The sequence below is a fragment of the Bombina bombina genome, chromosome 5, assembly GCF_027579735.1.
Source record: "Bombina bombina isolate aBomBom1 chromosome 5, aBomBom1.pri, whole genome shotgun sequence".
In the NCBI taxonomy this organism is placed as follows: Eukaryota; Metazoa; Chordata; class Amphibia; order Anura; family Bombinatoridae; genus Bombina; species Bombina bombina.
The window spans coordinates 84,538,568-84,560,136 of NC_069503.1; the positions used below are offsets into that span (position 1 = coordinate 84,538,568).

General features: G+C 38.2%; 1 protein-coding gene across 1 annotated transcript in view; it reads right to left on the reverse strand.

Annotated features, from left to right (window-relative positions):
• Positions 1-3,189: 3,189 nt before the first annotated feature.
• The window catches only part of LOC128659933 (oocyte zinc finger protein XlCOF6-like), a 94,553-nt gene continuing 76,173 nt past the window's right edge, over positions 3,190-21,569 (reverse strand). The window contains exons 4-5 of the transcript XR_008402488.1: positions 4,905-5,018; positions 3,190-4,004 (exon numbers count right to left, since the gene is read on the reverse strand). The gene's annotated coding sequence lies outside the window, so the exon portion shown is untranslated. The remainder of the gene's footprint in view (positions 4,005-4,904; positions 5,019-21,569) is intronic.

Here is a 21,569-nt window from a genome sequence, read left to right on the forward strand (position 1 = left end):
ATTCATCCACCAATAAAAAATAAAATAAATTAAAGCAAACAGATGTTTTAATGTGGAGAGTTACAAATGATGCCCCTTTCTAAGTTATTTTTCCGTTTAAGAGAAAAATTAGATTTTTCTTTTCTTTGCCTTATCTGCAATGAGCTTTGTGTGCAGTATGCTTATATGCAGGTACTTATTAGTAACTTTTTTTGGAACAAAAACGTTCATTATGTGCCATAAATATTTAAGTATAATGGTTTCTGAATTACCTAATTTCAGTGGTCTGTTCTTAGGAACAAATATTTATTGGATTGAGGAACATATTGTTTTTATTAAGCTTAACTGTCCCTCTTATTTAGAATATAGCTTTTAAATTAAGATATTCTTTATTGGAGCCTTTTGCCTCTAAGAAAAAGTTTAGACAGTTTAAAATGTCTATGTTTTCTGTACCACTTTTTTTTAGCTAAAAGCTATTGAATGTACAGATCAATCTGAGTCTTATGATGATGCTGAGAGGAATTGGGCTTCAATATACTGAGAAGCGCTTATCATAGAAGAAAAATCAAGCACAAACTGACTTCACCACCTCCATAGGAGGCAAAGTTTGTAAAACTGAGTTGTGGGTGTGGTGGGAGGTGTATTTATAGGCATTTTGAGGTTTGGGAAACTTTGCCCCTCCTGGTAGGAATGTATATTCCATACGTCACTAGCTCATGGACTCTTGTCAATTACATGAAAGAAATATAATTATTTTCTCCCCTATTTAAATCAAACATACAACTCCTAACACTGGCATATTAATATACACTGGGGGTGCTTTTGAGGTGAATGGTTGTGTTAACTGGTCAGTATGAGGACAGATTTGTATATTCCTGTGTGGCGTTTGGATTCTAATCACATTTATATGCGAGAAACTGAGGAGAGCACTTCCAATCTGGTGCTTTTATAGCTGGGATTTAGAAAGTATTATTTACAATAACATCCTTTTTGATGCTTCTATTTAGAGAGTTTGTCTTAGGAGCCCACCCAAATAACAAGACATACTAGCATTCAGGTGGAACAAGAACTGATTTTATTGGAAAACACACATTCCTTTTATACACAAAGCTCATCTTGATAAGACACTGGACAATCCCACAATTTTACTGCCCCTCCAGACAGGCTGGCACCTCCATAGCAGCCACAGTCTCACAGAATCCCAGTACCCAGGGCTGGCGGTTTTGGGATGATCCTGGTGGAGCAGCGGCACTTCCAGATGCCATTTTAAAGCTCTCAGTTCCCAGATGCCACAGTCCAAAAAGCGACATGATTTGTTACTGGGGACCGGAGATACAGTGCGTTGAAGTTATGGGGGTAGGATTGTCCCTAAAGGAGCTCCTTTCCGGTAATTCCCCCTCTTGTCCACCCTAGGGGCTATCAATCCCCAAAAGAGCGGCACTCCGGGGCAAAGGACCGCTGGAGCGACCAGGGGTAAAGTCAGCGGGTGTCCTGCTGTTCGGGTGTCTGCTGTCAAGGCGGCCGACCGGGAGTTCCAGGAGCCAGGCCAGCCCAGGAGGGTTTTTCCGAATAGAGACCAGCTCTTCTCTGACAAAGTACTCATCACCAAATAACAAACAAAATGTCTGGGAGATCGCGGTTGCTCTCCGGAACCCAAATCCGCTGAGGAACAGAAGGGGATGAGGTGGTAGGGGATCAACTCTTGCGGCCTAGCACAGCATGGCAAAACAGTAGATAGCAAGAGACAGCAAGATCCCGCTAGCCATGAAAGGACCAAATCTGGTGTGACAAGGAGTCAGGCAGTCAGTAGGGGGGGTGGGGGCAGCCATGGCTGTCTGGTATCCGTGACATCTGCCCCCCACCAGTTCGGCAGATCTGGCTAGACCCTTAACGGGTATATATACACACACACACACCTTTCTGTCAGTCTGTCTATCAAAATGTACACACACATATATATATTATACTGGATACAATTCATTTAAATAAAACAATACAAGACTTTTAAGAGACAGGACAAAATTTATAAACACATACAGGAGGGATTGAGGGCCCTATTCCCATGGGAACTTACAATCTAGAAGGTAGATATTGGGATATCACTTCCCCACCGGCCCGACTGATCCCACAATATCCTTGTTATCCACTGTGGGACACCATCCACATCGGCAGAAGTCCCACGCATACACTGCATGCACCAAGCGCATTGGAGGCGCAACCAGCTGCGTGCCAGCCGACAAGACCATCCACGCGACAATCAGACGTAGCACAGAACCCGGAAGTCAAGCACTCGTGTGTGTATGTGTATATATATATATATATATATATATATATATATATATATATATATATATATATATATATATCATCTCTCTCTCATCTATCTTTGCCATGTGTGTATTAAATTAAACATTATAAACACTCAATCCTTTAATAACAAAAAAATGTAAAATATATTTTATTAAAGGGACACGCCGGTCAAAATTTAAATACACAGATGAATTACATCTTTGGATAGAAACATATTTGCAATAAACGCGTATTGGCAAAAATGTTTCTAGTTAAGGTTATAACTATTTTAGTGATAATATTTTCCTCTGCACATGCATGTGTAGCATAGCTAGATACTCTCAGTGCATCATCATTTTAAACACTGCAGCTGCTCATAGCGCCAATGGGTCTTGTATCATGTCAGCAATGAACAAATTGAGTCATTGGTAAAAGCACCTTAGGCTCTCTGAGCAAGTGCTGTGTTTAAAATGCTGGTGCATGGGGCATACTTAAATACACTTTTGAAACAACTATAACTTATTAGAAGCATTTTTTCTAATACATGTATATTACAAAAATGCTTCTACTCAAAACTGAAATGCATACACGTGGATTACAATTTTGTCTGAAATGTCTCTTTAAGGTTGTGTGAAGCCACACCCCTAACCACATCCTCAACCACGCCCATTTGCAAAGTGTCGGGAATCAGCTGTGCTAAAGGTAGCAACCCTATTTTCTAAACATGTTAAAGGTTTCTTCCCTTGTGAATTCTTTCATGAGTTTTCAGACTACTCTTTTGTGTAAAGCTTTTTCCACACTCTGTACATGTGAAAGGCTTTTCTCCTGTGTGAATCCTTTCATGAGTTTTCAGACAATGCATTTGTGTAAAACTTTTTCTACACTCTGTACATGTGAAAGGCTTTTCTCCTGTGTGAATCCTTTCATGAGTTTTCAGACAATGCATTTGTGTAAAACTTTTTCTACACTCTGTACATGTGAAAGGCTTTTCTCCTGTGTGAATCATTTCATGCTTTTTCAGATCACTCTTTTGTGTAAAACTTTTCCACACTCTGTACATGTGAAAGGCTTTTCCACTGTGTGATTCATTTCATGCTTTTTCAGATTACTCATTTGTTTAAAACTTTTTTCCACACTCTGTACATGTGAAAGGATTTTCTCCTGTGTGAATCCTTTCATGAGTTTTCAGATAACTTTAGTGTAAAACTTTTTCCACACTCTGTACATGTGAAAGGCTTTTCTCCTGTGTGACTCCTTTCATGAGTTTTCAGATGATTCATTTGTGTAAAATATTTGCCACACTCAGTACATGAGTGTGGTTTCTCACCTGTGTGAATTTTGTGGTGTTCTAGTAGATGAGACTTCCATCTAAAGCTTTTCTAAAATTCTGTAGATTTGAAAGATTTCTCCTTTATTTGAATCATTTGGCTAGACTGTAGACTTTTCCCTTCTTTAATATGTTTTGAAAACTCAGTAAATGTGTGTGGTTTTATCCCCGGGGATAACAATTTCACTAGATAAGGCATTAATGTTGTCCTCTTGTTTGATGACTAAATTAGTCTCTGTACATAATGATTGTTGCACAGTTCCTGCCAATTCACCATCTTCTTTAAATATCTGCTGTGATATCCCCAATGTTTGTGAATAGTCATTGGTGTCTAAGACTTTTGGAGTTTGCGGTATCATTCTGATGCTTCCTGTAGTGAAGGATGGATATGAAGGATTCAAGTGTTTGTCTACATAAAAAGAAATGGAAGAAAAATAAGACTGTTTATTCTTTATAATATAATCTATCTCAATAAAAAAACTTTTTATATTCAAAAATGTCTTCCTTTTTGTATTTTTAAATTTATTTTCCTATAAATCACAAGTTAAAAAAGGATGACATAGAATGTAAACATTAGTACATCATAGTAAACTAAATTACTTTTCAAAACGAGTTATAGGGCTGCATTAAACAAGGTGCGTGTGGATAATGTTCTCAGCCAGGGAACAAGTACATCTGTATTCTGGGCAAGAAGATGGCATCCACCATCTTCCTTTAACATTGCACAAGAAAATGCACATACAGCTCTGCCCAGCTCATGCTCAACCTGTTGGGTGAGAACATGGTGTCTTAATCATCACAGAATAATGATAAGTGAGATGTTTTCAGAGGGTGTGGTTGTTTGATTTATATAAAAACAGCCAAAAACTTTATTAATTTAATGATAATAATAATAATAAGTCACTGTAAAATTAAACACACAAATCATTGGTGGTTCTGGTGTGGGGAACACTGAGGAAGTTGTGGGTGTTTCACACTTGGGAACAAGGAAGGCATAAGTGTAGTTATGGGTGTTCCATGAGCGAGGTCAGGGCAGGGGAAGGTGGAGTTGCAGGTATTCTGAGTACAGAACCAGGTCAGGGGTGAAGTTAGGTAGTTCTTGGACATGATCTGTCTAAAAGGACAGAGGGGGGTTATTATTTTTTACCCTGATCCTCATCCCAATGGGGGTTGCTCCTTCTTTATAACGTCACTGGCACAAATGTTCTTAAAGATGAAGATATAAATATAATAGTTTATATTTGTTTAATGAGTGATCTATTCTATTTTCCCCAGTAATTAAAGTCAACATAATATCTATTTTACTCACCCAACACATATGAGTTCATGCTGATAACAGGCTCCAATGTCTGATCAGGAAGAAGGTTCCCTTATTCACTCCAGTAACATCAATACCTGATATCCCTCAGTGCTCTGGCCGTGTCTGTAAAAAAGTATATTAAATGGTTTAGACAGATAATAATAAATAATGGTTGTGATTAACTGTACGTATGGTATAAATAAAGGCACACATAAAAATTCATGTGATACAGATCAGCTGATTAGGTTATTACATATGTACTATTGATTCAGCACAAACATTTAGTACAGTTAGCTCTGTGGGTGTTATAATTGCACCTTAAATATGAATCTTCCCAGATCTATACAACATAATGGTAGAAAATCTATTTAAGTGGGGCCCTATCACAACTTTACAAACATATTATAATCTTTGTTTTCTATCATTTATATGAAACAATATTTTCTCCTGAAAGAAATGTTAAAGGGACACTGAACCCAAATTTTTTCTTTTGTGATTCAGATTGATCTTTAAAAAATGGAAGATTGGATAAAACTTCCTATCTCTTTATCTGCTAGGGTCATGCTTTTAAAAACTATTCTATTCCCAAAAATATTCTATCTTATTCAGAATATCCCATTACTTATTCATAAAAAGAATATAATGAATTGTAATAAGGCATGCTCTAAATTTCTATGGCAAGGCACCAAAGCATGGATTTCGGTATCGCGCTTGATGAACAATGTAGAAGCTGCCGGTTTAGCACTGCCCAATATACTTCTGTATAGCCAAGCGGCTCGGATTAAAGTGGCAGTGGACTGGCTGACAGGTCTAGAACAAGTATCCCCAGTAGGTTGGGAAACCGCATTAATAGCTCCCTATCGTTTAGATGCTATTTTGCATTGTCCAATCACTGCCCTGCCAACGCAAATTTTTATCTTGGAAACTTTTAAAAATATAATTACAGCTTGGCAAAAGTTTTGCGCAGGTTTGGGTTATTCACCCCATGTGTCTAAATATTTACCCATTACAGGGAACCCTATCTTCACTCCAGGAATTTCAGACCAGGTTTTTAGATCTTGGGTAGATAAAGGGCTAATTTATGTTGTACAATTCTTAAATGCGGACCTAGAGCTATTAACTTTTAGGGAAGTTAGTAATCAATTTGGATTATCAAATAAAGAGTTCTATGCCTATTTACAGATAAGACATCTTATATATGAATTAAAAAAAAAATTATTATGGGGCAGAATGGTCATTTGGCGAGCTACAAATTAGCATTAATAATTTTCAAAGGGGGGAATATTCTATTGCGCCGTTTTATTCCCTTCTCATACAAAAACCCTCCGCAGTTCAAGTAGAGTATATAGTGTCTTTGTGGGACAAATTATTTCCACAAATAGATATTGAAGTGATAAAGAATGCGTTTAGGGTGACTCAGAAAAGTTGGGTACTGACCACCTGGAGAGAAACACAGATCAAAGTGGCCTTAATGGTATATTTAACCCCGGCAAAATTATCCAAGTGGTATAACTCAACTATCAGTTGTTCTAGATGTAATTCAGCTGAGGCGGACATGCTGCATTGTTTCTGGGCATGTCCCAAAATAGCCCAATTTTGGGCTAAGGTAATATATTGGATGAAAGGTACTCTCAAAATAGAATATGACATACTACCATTAGAAATATTTTTTCTAGTTAAGTCTCAATCCCTGCCTAGAAACTATAAAATGATTAATTTGATTATACTGATTGGACATAACTTAATTCTAAAAGCATGGAAGGCCAAATCAGCCCCAAGTATAAAATCACTGAAGAGTGAGCTGACCTCTCATTATATATTTGAACAATATAACTTGCAGAACCCAGCAGATGCCCAATTAGCTATCTTCTTTAAACATTGGAAACTGTTTATTACCTCTTTCCCAGTGGAGACTCAAAGGACTCTTGTCAGGCCATTGAAAAATTCTATCTATGTTCAATCGCAAGTCTTAGCAGGTCACCTACCAAATACTTGGATAGAGGATAATGTGGGTAGGGGAATAAGGCAATCTTGAGCTGGAGATGGGATAGGCAATCTATTGTTGCCTAGAGGTAGGGGGGGGGGGTGTAGGGGAGAGAGAGAGAGCTATTTTTCTGACTTAGATATCATGTTTTTATGTTTTTTGTCTAAATTGTTTTTTTTCTTCATGTTTTTTTTTTCTATTGTGTGATTTTGTGTTCATTAAATGGAAAAATTCCATCATTTTGTACTACATAATGCAAACAAAGATTTAATTGTTTATGTCTAAGTACATTAAATGTCGTGGGGGGGGCGGAGCTAACCGACGAGGAGACAAGACGCATATGATAGTAGCTCCTGTCTTTGCCTTATGTTTTGGGGGATAATCTTACCCTAGGAGCTCACAAATACTGAGGAGGTGGTATACCCCTATCTGGGACACTGCTATACGAGGTGGAGCAAGATTGAGGATTAAGGAGCGCTCCCCTGTTTTTTTACCGGATCCACAAAGTGCGGCCTAGCCACGAGGCGGTGTAAATATGGAGGCCTCTCACATGGCTATATTGGCCCTTTTTGAGGAGCATCACCGTAATCTACTATGTAGACTGGACCGGCTAATACTGATTAACAGTCGCTTGGGCTTGGAGGGAGATAGACCTCCTGCGACTTCCACTATTGGTGAGGACCCTACCCAAGAGAATACCTCCAGCCACTATGCACTAGAGATGGAGCTATCTGGGTCCCAAAGAGAAGTTGGTGCGAGACCGGTAGCTTGCGAGCCTTCGCTGCTCCCCTTAGCCCTCACCCGAGAAGCAGCTGCAGACGCTTCTGATGACGGAGGCAGTCCGAGTGCGGAGATGGTGACTGGGGAGGATCTGCAGGCTCAGCCTGACCTGATGCCGCCACAACGTTTCTCACCTCATATTAGCGCTGCCTGGTTCCTATACAGAGGTGAGGTCATCTGGCTGAAAGCGGGGACATACCTCCGCGGCCTATCTGCGGTACATGCCGACCAGCTTCCCCAGGGCGCACCTGTCTTCCCAGCTGTTCAGACAGGCATTAAAAGCTGGCGAGTAGGTGTGGGTTAGTTTGCGGATTTACCCTGGGACCCACGACATCCTTCTACCCGGTCCTTCCAGATATGTGCACCCTCATACAGTCTTGGCTACCGCTATCTACAATACTAATTGACTCCAGAAACAGAACTGTTTTTTTTTACTTTAGAGATGTCCTTTCTATCAGGCAATCTGAAGCAGCATAAGTGAGACTTCCTACTCTAAGCATTATATACTCTCTCCACTACCTATCTTATTCTAAGAGACCATATATGCATACACTCTTTAAACGCACGCAGCTGGACTCATATATTGTAAATGCCTTGTGAATGTTTATTTACCCTACAATGTCTGTATTTTGAGTATCATACTGATCGATGCTGGGAAGTTCTGTTCTTTTGAAACTATAATGCAGTGGGAAAGAGGGCATTTTATTTTATCCTGGTTGCGCAGATATGTCTACCCCAACACAGCTTTGGCTACCGCTGGGGACAATATTCATTGACTTAAGCAAAGGATCTGTTTTTCACTCTTGGGGATGCCCTTCTCCATCTGACAGTCTGAAACAGTATAAGAGAGCCCTACATAAATGACCTACACCATTGTTATTCCCCTATATATAAGAGACTTAGACATGAGATAAGTTGAGTTTTGGGTCTGGGGCTATAACGCTATGTTGCAACCAATATGATTTGCATGTTCTTGCCTATTAGTACGTCTGTATTATTGTCCACCTTATCCAAGATATTATTGTATGAGGGCTGTAAAAGCCGATATGTGTGTGCTTCATGTGTTTAAGACAGTACACTGCTAATTATTGATTGAGCATATTTGAATATTTTATCTAACCTAGTTACCTACTCCTCCAAAAATCTAAGTGTATATGTCTTTGTATGCAGATCCCTTAAAATGTCACTATATACTAAGCCTTGACCTTTATAGCTCTTAAGGGGTTACTCTATGTCTGTGCTATTAAGAAGCGGCTATTCAGCTAAAGTGATACAAAAATGTGTGTACAAGTTTTAGAAATTTTGTTTGGGACTATAACTGGGTACATGAATACAGAATCACATTAGCGGCTCTTGATATCCGAATAGATACCTACTGTCCCCAGTACCCCTGGGGCTTATGTTAGGGATCACTTGTTAATTATCTGTTTTAAATCCGCCCCCCTCTGTCCCTCTTCTCCTCTTCCCTTCCCCCTTTCCCCCCCCCCTCTCCTTCCCCCCCCTCTCCTTTCCCCCCCTCCCTCTCCTCTCCTTTCCCCTCCTCCACCTCTCCTTTCCCCTCCTCTCCTTTTTCCCCCTCTTCTCCCCCCTATCCCCTCCCTTTACCCCTCTCCCTTCCTCCCCCCTCCTTCTCTCCCCATCCCCCCCCTACCCTATCCCCCCCTTTCCTCCTTATTCCTCCCTCTTCCAAGTATGTGGTAAGGGATAATCACCTTATCCTCCACATTCCTATTTGGCAGAGTTGTGCTGTCTCTGCCCTGCCCGTGGAGCCTTGTTTGAGTGTGTCCCGGTTAGTTTATAAAAATGGCTCCTCTGGAATTTCCTATGTTTTCTATTCTGTGTTCATTACTTCTAGATACTTTTTTACTCTCATTTCAGTATAAGAGTTTTCTCACTTATGTACCTAATGTATGGGATAATACTACTGGCGCGTTGCAATAGGTTTAGGGATTGTATATTTCTCGCTTGATTATAAGTCTTTTGAACCTACAGCTTTTAGACTCACATTCTTATTGACCTCCTGGTAGCTGTTTTAAAGCGACCAGTCATACGCTGGCACCTATTAATGTCCAAGTTTAATTATGAACCAGTCCCTGTAGCTTATTCTCCTGAAGTAGTGTAAGGTACTCATGGATATATTGTTAACTTTTTACTTCTTTCTTTCATCTCCTTCAGTTTTTTTTGTTAGTTTTTCTGGACCTAACCATGGTCCCAGCGGCTATAGGAAGGGGGAAATAAAATGTAGGCCTCATTCTGGCCTGAACTAACTAAAAGCCCTCTGAGTAGTACATTCATCTTTATGAGGTCCAAAAGCGGCCTCGGCTACCATGGGGGGTATAAAGGGGGTGATTTGAGGTTTGCTCTGTTATTTTATGTATATCCCAATCTACGAGTCCTCTATGATTGTTATAGTAAGAGATTTATACCCAAACTTGATATTTAGCATTTGTCTCTGTTCATGAAACCTATATTGTCATATACTATGTGTCATATGTTCGTTTGAGCAAACTGATTCCTGTCTGTTATTGTTATTCCCCCAATAAAAAAATACTATTTTTAAAAAAAAAAAAAAAAAAAAAATGTCGTGGGGCCCTGTGTGGCGCAAAAGGTAATTTACTTGTATAAATGTACATTCTGTTGGATATAAAATAAAAAAAAATAAAAAAAATATGAATCTTCCCAGATCTATGCAACATAATGGTAGAAAATCTATTTAAGTGGGGCCCTATCACAACTTTACAAACATATTATAATCTTTGTTTTCTATCATCTATATGAAACAATATTTTCTCCAGAAAGAAATTGTAAATATCAGTTGTTTAAATATAAGTTAAATTGGATACTGCAGTATTGGTATTGTACTTCCTACTAATTCTCACTGTCAGACATTTTGTCATGTGCTCCACCCCCAGTCCTTTAACTTCTCTTGGTCAATACTGAGTTGTGCTAAATCACACTGCAAGGGGTGTGGGGGACATAGGTACTAAAATGTTCATTTCAATTGTTATCTTGGATAGAGTTAAGAAAATAAAGAATTTGTGTTTACATAGAGTGATAATATAATTAAGATCTGTTCTTTTGGCAAATTCAGTCCATTTAAAAGGAACATAAAATATAGAATTACAAAACCACAGATGCATAATAAAAATACAATGCAATAAAACTTACTATGAATTTAAAAGGGCAGTAGATTGTTTTCTGATAAATGTAGTTCTGCACCTGTATCATGTGACAGCTATCAGCCAATAACAGACTCCTGTACCATGTGACAGCTATCAGCCAATAATAGACTCATATTTTTATATAATGTGAACTCCTGCATATGCTAAGTAGGAGCCGGAGCCTCAGGTCATTTAAAAGGCTGTGTACAATTGAATAATGAAAATAAATTACAGACAGCAAACAGTTATTTTACATAAAAACTAAAGCTAAAGGTGAAATTTCCCATACACTTTATACTATTTTATACACCGGTAAAACAAGTAATTAGAAACACATTAAAGGGACAGCAAAGTCAAAATTAAACTTTATTATTCAAATGTAAACAACTTTCCAATTTCCTTCTATTATCAAATCTGCTTTATTCCCTTGGGGACCTTTGTGACAAAGCATATAATGCACTATGGTGTGCTAGCTGCTGATTAGTGGCACATACAAGCCTCTTGCCATTGGTTCACCTTATATGCTCAGCTAGCTCCCAGTAATGCATTGCTGCTGCTTCAATAAAGGATTCCTAGAGAATGAAGAAAATATCATAATAGAAGTCAGTTGGAAAGTTGTTGAAAACTATATGTTCTATTGAAATGATGAAACATTTTAGGGTTTCTTGTTATTTTAAGGGGAAACCAAATGTACAGGATAGTGTCCCTTTAAGTCTGTGATCATGTGACAGAGGTTTCTGGGAAGAGGCGGGGCAAGTGAGCCGCTTGCTGTTCGCGCGTCCTCCTACTGAGCTCTGTCAACAGCTCCCTTTGATGCCATACTCCTTGGTCGGAGAGAGAGACAACCGACCGGAGAATAGAGAGGTGGATCTCGGCATCAAGAAAACTCCCACCCGCAACAGATGCTCTGTGGCTGGAGCAGACCACATACACGACGGCTGGATTGGCCGGTCTACCGGGCAGAAGCAGAGGGAACGGCTACACTGTAAAGGGCCTGTCTAGGCAAGCAGGCTAGAGAAAGGTTACCAGGCAGATTGTTTGGCCTTGAGTAAGTGCGACATACCATCACGAAGGCACCGAGCAATGGAGGCAGTCCCCTGAACAAGTGCAAGTCAAACAAGGCACAAGTAAGAAGGGGCGCTACGTCACAAGGACTTCACGGAGGCAGCAGACAGGTAACGTACCATAGACTGTAGAGCCACAGGGAGAGCTAGGTGCTCTGTTTTTTTTTCTTGTGAACTATATCTGGCTGTGGGGCACAGTACTACTCTCAAAACAAGCCTGCTAACTTAAACCATGTTAAACCCCAATTTTGAGGCCGGTTTTCTTTGATCCATACTTAACAAGATAGCATGGACAAAACTTGCAGAATACTTGCTTCACCCTCTTTTTGTCTCCCATAACCCTTTTACTTGTATTTGAAAGGGTAGGAGTTAATAAAGATATATAGAGCTAGCTGGGCTAGTTTGTCTGTTTACAAAAATCAAGAAAAGAAGGGGGGGGGCTGCCTCATATTGCAAAGGACATTTTGGAGCTACCTCACTAGCTAAACTGGCCCTGAAGAAAGTTTCCTTCTGTTGGGTCAAAGTACAACAATTCCCATAACCCCCTGTGGGTAGGAATATTAATGTACATTATTATAAAGTGCTCTTTGGCCCACCTGCCCGCTGTTTATATGTAATTACTATGCCCCGCCGTGTTGTTTTATACTGTGCCAAAGGATAAGAACAGTTGCAATACATCTTCAATGCACTGGGGACGCTTAATAACAAAGACTATGACTGTTTTCGCCCGTTGCTTTGAGCATATTTAGTATCAAAAGCTGCATAAAGAGCCCATTTGTCTTGTTTTCTGCTCTGATATTTAAGAGTAGTCCAAGCCTGCCTGGCTGTTTCTTTTAAATATGTGCTTTTTTGGGGGGCTGATACATGTCTAACTGTATAGGTGCAAAGGTATAAGTGATTTTAAAAACCGTTATTATCTGTTATAAAAAGTATAAGGTTGTAACTGCTATAAAGGAAAGAAGATGAAGATATAAAATACAACAGAAGGTTAAGGTTTCTTTTTGCAAAGTCACAGCTAGACTGCTATTGTTATTTGGGAATTACTTTTCTGATAGGTGGGTTGCTTTTGGAATGTGATATCTATGCTCTTTTATGCATCTAGTAAATTTGTAAGTCCTATATATAACACTTATTCACATTAAGTAATCACAGACCCCTTGCGGGCACTTTTAGCACAAGAGAGTGCTTATATGCATATGTAGATATATTTATTTAAAAAAAAAACAAAAAAAAAAACTCCAGGGATTATTTATTCCCTCACTAGCTCGACTCTTAGTGTGTGGTCGAGGCTGTATACAGAGTCACTGGTTGTGTGTCCCCTCTCACCCCCCCCCCCCCCCCCTCGAGCTCACTCCCCACTTTTTTTTTTCATATATATATATTTTTCACATTGCAATACATAATTCACTTTATGGATAAATGTATTACTAGTCACAAGACTATACCAAGTATGCCGCCTAAAAGCAGAGATAAGAAAAGTAGGCTTAGCATAGATAGTATCACTAGTGCCTCCTCCATGGGCAAACAAGTAGAAACAATGACACCAGAACAACATGAAATAGTTAAGCAAATCACAGAGTGGATGATGCCGCAATTTGAACTGATAAAAACCGATATAATGAATCTTTCTGTTGAAGTTAAACAATTTACACATAGACTGAATGAAGTAGAGCAAAGGGTCTCTGATATAGAGGATGCAAACTCTCTCCAGAGGGAAACTATTATGCAACATACAAAAGATATCACTGATATACAACAAAAAATTAATGAGATTGAAGACCGAGCAAGGAGGAATAATGTAAGATTTTTAGGTATACCTGAATCTATTACACACCAAGAATTACTCAACTATGTTTCAGTCTTGTTACTGCAGTCCTTAGGTATTGAAGGGAGTTTACTACCATTAGTAGTAGAGAGGGTCCATTGTATAGGTCCAGTAAAATCCAATGGCAGTATTAAAAATAGACCAGTGATTGCAAAATTTTTAAATTTTCAGGACAAGTCCAGCCTTCTGCAGCATTATAAACAGAGAATTCCTTTCGCAGTGGGTGATAATAAAATTTTAATGTTTCAAGATTTTTCTAATGAAACCTCCCTAAAGCGAAAAGAAATGGTGCCCTTTTGCACCAAACTAATTAACTTAGGCATGAAGGCTACAATTGTATACCCTGCAACACTAAAGATTTTTACAGAAAACAAACAGGTGGTGTTGAGGGAAACGGAAGAAGTAAAAGAATTTTTTAAACATAAAGGTATCCTCTTGTAATCCGACGCCAGGTCATATATACACATTACATAGGTATTATATCTAAAGACTAAAATGAGGGGTAATTTAGTAGTCAAGAGTATAGTGGTTTGGTTTAATATGTTTGTTAACAATTCCTTGTGGAGTTCAATATTTTACCACAGGGAGGGTGTTTAGTTCCCTGGGTCTGTAGTACCCCCCCTTTTTTTTTTTCCTCTCCCTTTCTCTTCCTTTCTCTTCTTTTTCTACACATCCTCTTACGCTGCTCCCCCCTCTGGCGGAATGTAGAGCAGATTTAAGGTACGAACCATTGCGTTACACTATTTTTAGGTTAAGTTGATGAAGGATTTTATAGCTATGGCCTCTTGGAATGTAGGAGGCATTACATCACCTCCGAAGCGGAAAAAGATACTATCACAACTTAAAAAACACAAACTTGATATAGTCTTTTTACAAGAGACCCACCTAAAGGAGGCAGAACTAGCTAAATTAAACACGGAATGGGTGGGGGAGGTTGTGGGCACTCCTTGCACGCAGAGGAAGAAAGGGGTCGCGTTCCTACTGAACAAAAATCTGCAATATAAAATTTTGCAGACAGAAATGGACCCAGGGGAAAGATTCATTATTCTTCAATTAGAGGTAGAGGGAGTAAACTTAATATTATGTAATATCTACGGTCCAAATAAACCGGATAAAGAATTCTGGGAGACGTTACAAGTTAAACTTTTGCCATTCTGTCTGAAAAATTTAATTATAGCCGGGGACTTTAATCGGACTTTATATCCTGCACTAGATAGATTGTCACAGAAAACAACTAGAAATATCCAAATGGAAGCCAGATCAGCTAATTTCTTTAATAAAACACTCAGGGTTAAAGACATATGGAGGTTGCAGAATCAAGATGTAAAAATGTATACATGCGAATCCCAGGCCCACCAAACATTGTCCAGACTAGACTACTTTTTGATAGCAGAGAAATTGTTTAAGTATGAGATAGTATCAGATATCAAAGAAATCCTAATTTCAGACCATGCCATTGTTACTATAAATATAAAAACCCGGAATAAGCAGATAGCAGGTAATAGGTTTTTCTTCCCTAAATACTTAGCGTTTAATGTGCAGTTTAAAGCCTGGCTTAAGATAAAATGGAGGGAGTATTATAAATTTAATTATGATCCAGAAATCCGCACTGAAACTCTATGGGAAACATTTAAAGCTGTGATAAGGGGAGAAATTAAGGGATATCTAGTCACACAAAAACACCTATTTTCAGCTAGAGATACACAATTGCCGAATCAGCTTTGCAATGCATACAATAGTTATATTAATGAGCCATCTCAGATAAGGTGGGAAGAAAGAAAGGGAGATATTCCTGGCACAAAAACAGGCACGTGAAGAACTAAGGACTAGGTTCTCTTTTTATAGACACGGGGGTAAGGCAGGACAATTCTTGGCAAATTTAATTAAAATTAAACAAAAAAAAATCGCTGATTGAATCTCTTAAAAAACCCCAGGGTAAAATTACTAATAGTAAAAGAATAGATGACTTTATATTACAATTTTATAAGAATTTATATTCAGAACAAGAAATACATTTAGAAATTAAAGAGAATTTTTGGAGAGAGTTAAAGACCCCCAAGCTAGAGAAAGCTAATTTAGAAGAATTACATAAGCCCATCTCCCTGCAAGAAGTTATGAGTGCCATTAAGAAAGCGCCGGCTAATAAAGCTGCTGGACCGGAACAGATCCAGGCAGAACTTTACAAATGTCTTACAGATGAAATCGCCCCAATTTTGGTAAAATTATTTAACAACTATTATATAGATGGCTTGCCATGTTCTAAATATTTTACATCATCCCTAATAGCTTTAATTCTAAAAAAAGGGAAAGACAAAGACGAGATAAGTTCATATAGACAAGTATTATAGCAAGCAGGTTTAAACTAGCTATTGATCCACTTATCCACAGGGATCAAGTAGGCTTTATGCCGGGCAGAAATTCATCATGTAATATAAGGAAAATCCAGCTGGTCTTGAATCATTATCATAACACATCACATAAAAAAAATAGAGACAGAATACCTGATGCTGCAATAGTAACATTAGACGCAGAGAAGGCCTTTGACTCCATTACCTGGGATCACCTGTTCACGGCGCTTACTAGGTTTGGAGTCGAGGGCCCGATCGCAAAATTTATAAAGATAATTTACCATCATCCCAATGCCGCTATCATAATTAATGAGAGGACTACAGAAAATTTTCAATTATCTCGAGGCTCACGACAGGGCTGCCCACTATCCCCATATTTATTTAATTGGCATTGGAACCATTGGCTATCCGCCTCAGGAAGGAGATTGAAGGCATTAGATTCAACACAAGACAGATTACAACACTATTATATGCAGATGACCTGCTTATATTTTTATCTAATTCTCAAGTAAATGTCCCCAGGCTATTGCAAATCTTGCAAGAGTTTAGTGCCTTTTCAGGCTATAAAGTAAACACTATGAAGTCAGAGATCTTCTGGTTAAAGAAGCAAGAAAATTCTTATCTCTGCTCTCAGTTTAAAGATTCTGGTGAAGCTTTTACTTACCTGGGAATTAAACTATCTAAAGACAGTAATGAATGGTACAATCTTAACTACTCCCCGCTTCTCGTCAAAATTTTTAAAGAACTTAAAAACTGGGCTAAATTTAAATTATCGTTAACAGGTAAAATAAATTTGATTAAGATGATAATATTTCCAAAACTGATGTACCTAATGCAAAACATACCGCTGTTCGTAAAGCGTCAGGATTTAATTTCATTTAAACAAGCATGCCTTCAGTTTTTCTGGGGAGATAAACGTAGAGCCGTGGCCTTTAAGACAGTAACATTCGCTAGGGCGGATGGAGGGATGGTGCTACCAGATTTAGAGATTCATAATTTAATAGCAATATCAAAGATAGCACTTGACTGGCTAACTGAGGCGGAGTATTACGCATCACATGAACTTTAAAAATATATTGTATATCCATACGAGCTTACGGCTCTCCTTCACTGTTCGGCTATAGATTGCCCGCATAAGGTTAAGCAAATACCTAGCATTTATAATGTTATTAGGGCCTGGCAAAAAATACTAGAAAATATAAATGTCAATAGTAAATTTTCAGAATATCTATATATAATGGGTAACCCTGGCTTTATCCCGGCACTTGAATCTAAAATTTTCAGAGAATGGGCATCGAAAGGGTTAAGGTACATATTCCAAATTACAGATCACAACACAGGGAGATGTAGGGCGTTTTCGGATCTGCAAAATGAGTTTGGGCTCAGAAACAAAGAATTCTATGCCTTTCTACAGGTACGCCATTACATACAGACTTTGATGACATCAGGTAATGGCAAGGAGGATTGATGTATGTTGAAACCAGTAATTAAGTTATTTAGGGCTGGTAAATACTCCATCTCCTTTTTTCATAGAACAGTCTTAAGGCTCATGGGTCAGAACCATCTTCAAAAGGTTGCACAGGCCTGGCAAGTTACAGTAGAGACGGTACAGAAAAGTGTCCAACTAGCTGACACTGTAATTTTTTCTTCATCATGGAGAGCGTCACACTTTAAATTAATAAACAGATCCTATATCACCCCTAAGATGCATGCCTATTGGGACGAGGCAGGTGCATTATGCTATAAATGTAAACTTAGAAAGGCAGATTTACGTCATTGTTTCTGGAGTTGCTATAAAATAAAGTAATTCTGGTATAAGGTAAACTATTGGCTAAATAAAGTAAACTCTGATCGATTTAAAATAATAGAGAACCATGTTTTCTTTTTAGTAGATAACCATAAAGAGAACCAACTACGAAACACTCGCCAGCTGAATGCGGTAATAATAGTATGTAGATTATTAATTCTGAAATACTGGAAATCTAAAAAGGTGCCCAATCTGGTAGAATTTAAACAGAAAATACAAAATGTGATAATTATGGAACAAATGGATATTTCTATTAATTCAAAATATCAAATTAAGCGTTTTTTCCATAAATGGAAGAACATTATTTTAGCATACCCTATAGAAACTCAAAAACAACTTATTGCTCCTTTTAAGGGCACTTTATACTTAGAGCTTGCTATTGCTGAGAATGAATTCCCGGATATATAGCGGCTGGAGGGGGACTCGATAGGTGAGGCAGCGCATTATAATTTTTACAAAAAAGGAAAGAAAGGGTTGCCAGAACTTAAACTCAATCCCCCTCTCTCCCTTTTTTTTCCTCTCTCTTCCCCCTTTTTGTTGTGTCTGGAGTTATGAATATGTCGCACGGTGTGCTATTTTGTTTTTCTGTATGTAATATATATGTTTAAAAAAGGAAAAAAAGCAACAATATGTATATGTAATGCTTGTATGAAATTAATTGATTATGTTAATGCATTGCCATATTTTCTTTGTACTTTTTTTGTTGTTGTATTATCTCCTTGGCATCCTGTGTGGTGCGACAAGGTGTAGTACTGTACAATGGTATATACTGCTGGTTATAAATAAATATATATATAAAAAAGTCTGTGATCATGTGACATAAACAGCAGCAGCTGAAGGTGCAGAATACACTTACTAAGGTCTTTACTAACAACAAGAATCAGTCACAGATCAGTGGGATAAACGTTCGGATGATAAACAGGTGCAGCTAATAGAAATAAGAAATGTATTATAAAATAACCTCATTAGAAATAAAATAATATGCAGATCACAAGATATTTATGATTAGATCAGTATATGTGATGAGACTGATACAACAGGGCCATAAGCTGAGTGATATTTTATTACTGGAGCAAATAGCAGCATCAGACTAATATTAAATGAAAATTGTTTATCTCGGTTCTACAGTTAGTTATAAACCTATAAGGAAATACAGCATTCTAATTGGCTGATACTTAAGAATCTGTTGCTCATTGGATAACAGGAACAATCCCCACAAATGTATTATTGGACAGACCTCCTCAAGCTTCAAAATATCAATTGGTTCTGTTACAAACATTCATTTTACAAAATACTATAAATTATTATATATTAAATTGGGCTCTTTAAATAAAAGAACTTAATGTTAAATTCATTAACACAGCGTGAAAAATATAGAAAACAAATGAAATAAATACAGTTGATTTTTTTTTTTAATATAAACTCAGTTTCTTATATGAAGTGAAATATTTTATCTTTATCATAACAAAATATAGAACAATATTTTCTCATCATTATATAAAACACAACAGTGTTAGGCTGTTAATAAAGATTTGTCAGGTTTTGCATATTACCGTTTAGCAGAAGCTCTGTAAGTATGAAGTCTCTCTGGTTCCTCCTGTGATATCACTGAGTGTTACACAGATATATATACTAATGTGGGAGTGTCACCTTTCTCTGTGTGACTCACATGAGTACAACTTGTCAGTTGGGAGACAATGAGAGGGTCACACCTGTGCTTTTGTTCTCATATAAATGTCTATTGTCCCCTCTGGTGTCACATGAATACAGAGTCCCTGCCTCCCCCTCAGGGTGTGATTATCATATGGATAAGTAAGGAGGAAACAAACTGTTTATTTAAAATGTGAGAGATTATTCTGCTGTGTCCTAAAATATCTCAGGATACAGCATTATATATGGTTTACTGATGGAAATTGTTATTTCTTTCCTAAGATATGGTGAGTTCACGGCTTCATCATTTACTGTTGGGAATATCACTCCTGGCCAGCAGGAGGAGGCAAAGAGCAATACAACAAAGCTGTTAAAGGGACACTGAACCTAATTTTTTTCTTTTGGGATTCAAATAGAGCATGAAATTTTAACCCTTTCAGTGCTAACGACGGCTCTAAACCGTCGCAGAATTTCCTACTCAGCTGTCAACGACGACTCGGAGCTGTTGCTCGCACTCTCCCACCTTGAGGGAGATCTGGGGACTTCCACCCGCTCTTACCCCGGTGATCTGGCCTGTATAGTGACAGGCATCTTCAGGGCTTCATGTTATGCGCGGTGACGTCACCCATAATTACGTCACTGCACAACTTTATTTAACCTTAACCATGTTAGGTATAGGAAAAGGGGGCATGCTGCTTAGAAGCCTGTATCTCGGGTATCTAAACAGATACAGACCCCAAGACCCACCGTTGGAAAGGTAATCAGCTAACCTTTCCAACAGTAAAGTCTTGGGGATCTGGAAAAAAAAAAAAAAAAAGTTTAATTTTAAAACAAAAAAAAAACAAACCAAAAAAAAAAACAACTTTGAGCAGCTTAGTACCCAGGTGGGAAAGTGCTTAGCACTCAAAGGGTTAAGCAACTTTAAAATTTACTCCTATTATCAAATTTTCTTCATTCTCTTTGTATCTTTATTTAAAATGCAAGAATATAAGTTTAGATGCTGGCCACTTTTTGGCGAACAACCTGGGTTGTTCTTGCTGATTGGTGGATAAATTAATCCACCAATAAAAAAGTGCTGTCCATGGTTTTGAACCAAAAAAAAAAGCTTAGATGCCTTCTTTTCAAAATAAAGATAGCAAGCGAATGAAGAAAAAATTATAATAAGAGTAAATTAGAAAGTTGCTTAAAATTGCATGCTCTATCTGAATCACGAAAGAAAAAAATTGGGTTCAGTGTCCCTTTAAGTATCACTTCCCTTCCCACAACCCCCAGTCATTCTCTTTGCCTTGGTGCATGGAGGAGGTGAAGTTTTGGTGTCTGAAGAACTTTAGAATGCCAGAGTAGGTTTACTCTGTTCTTTCCCCTTTTTCAAGTATTGGGTCTAGCCATACTCCACGTTAATCTCGTCAGTAGGGCAGTGGTGGCTTTAAAGCAGTTAGGAACTTGTAAGGTGGGCCTTGCTGCATTTTCCTAACATTTTGCTGCCCTAGTATAGAAAGCCAGAGTAGGTTTACTCTGTTCTTTCTTTTTTCCACAGGTCTCTATAAAGAATGGTGTTCTTTCATACTGTGTGAGTCGTCTGACTGCCCGACGGCTAGAACGCAGGTAAGGACCTTTTGTCTTCTGTGGCTAGGAGGCTGGCACTGAAGGGGTTAAGGACTCTCTGCTTTTTATGTGGGAAAAAACCTTTATGGATGGTTAAGGCAGTGGGCAGGCACATTTATTGCACGAGACTTGGAGACTTAGGGGTTAACCTCCTTCACGGCAAGGAAGGGGTTAACCATCTATGGGGCTCAGATCTATTTTTTCATATATAATACTCTTGGCAAACTCTAGTTTTGTAGATGTTTTAGAGTTTGAATATTTTCCGTAGCGGAGAGTTTTAGAACATTTCATTAGGGTTAATTTCTACCTCATTTCTATGTTTTTAATATGCAGGACCTTTGTATTTTTGGCAGCCCCTTTAGATCCCATTTAGTGTTAATTGAACTATGACAGGGGACTGTTAAGAGAGCATAAATTATGCCATTTCTATGGGGCTGCGCAGGTGTTCAG